We start from the raw sequence: 1082 nt of genomic DNA, 5'->3' as shown, positions 1-1082 counted from the left end.
TTACTTTCTCCCTGGTTTTTTTTTTTTTTTTTTTTTAATGCATTTCTGACTTCTGAGTTTTCTCCTTGTGAAAATGCTGCTCTTCTGATCTCCCATGGTTGATTGTTCTAATTAGTGAATCTCCTTGATATAATTGTTTACCTGTCTATGGTTTGGCTGAAAGTTAAGCCATGGGAGTCAATTATAGGCCCGAAGGGTGACTAGCGGCCATAGTCTCTGGAGTTTCTCCATTAGACCAGTAAACCTGATCTCTTTTATGATTTTCAATTTTGTTCCACATTTTTCTCCTACTGTATCCAGGATCTTCAGTTTTGATCCCTTTCAGAGTAGTTGGCAGTGGTAGCCAGACACCATCTAGTTCTTCTGGTCTCAGAGTCATGTAAGCTGAGGTTCCCATGGCCCACTAGTCCTTTGGACTAATTCTTTCTATGTGTCTTTGATTTTCTTCCCTCTTCTTTGCTCCAGAAGAGGTGATACAAATAGTTGCATCTTAGAGAGCCACTAGCAAGCTTTTAGGACCCCAGTCACTACCTACCAAGGTAGGATGTAGAACAATGTTTTGGGGAGTATGCTATGCCAATTGAGCTTGATGGTCCCATGACTATGGTACCAAGCACACGGGCCCAGCAATTCACTCCCTCAAGGTAGTTGGCTGTAGCTAAGAAGTTATGATAAATTTGCCCCTTGTTAGCTCTGTTACATATACAAACATTCTTATAGTACATACAAGTACATATGTAGAAATATAATCTGTCAAAATTATATATGTTGTTATTGTTTTTGTTAGGTGCTATTGAGTCATCTGTGACTCATTGTGATCCCATGTACAGCAGAACTAAATACCACTGGGTCTTGTGCCAGCCTCACGATCCTTGCTATACCTGAGCCCATCTTTGCAGCCACCGTGTCAATCCATCTCGTTGAGGGTCTTCCCCTTCTTCATTGGCCCTCCACTTTATCAAGCATGATATCCTTCTCCAGAGAATGGTTCCTTTTGACAACATGACCAAAGTAGGTGAGACGAAGTCTGGCCATTCTTGCTTCCAAGGAGCATTCTGGCTGCACTTCTTCCAGGACACATT

The sequence above is a fragment of the Orycteropus afer genome, unplaced genomic scaffold (genome assembly GCF_000298275.1).
Source record: "Orycteropus afer afer isolate SDZICR_OR568_19922 unplaced genomic scaffold, OryAfe1.0 scaffold00627, whole genome shotgun sequence".
NCBI classification, from domain to species: Eukaryota; Metazoa; Chordata; class Mammalia; order Tubulidentata; family Orycteropodidae; genus Orycteropus; species Orycteropus afer.
Note: the sequence above shows the minus strand (reverse complement) of the source record.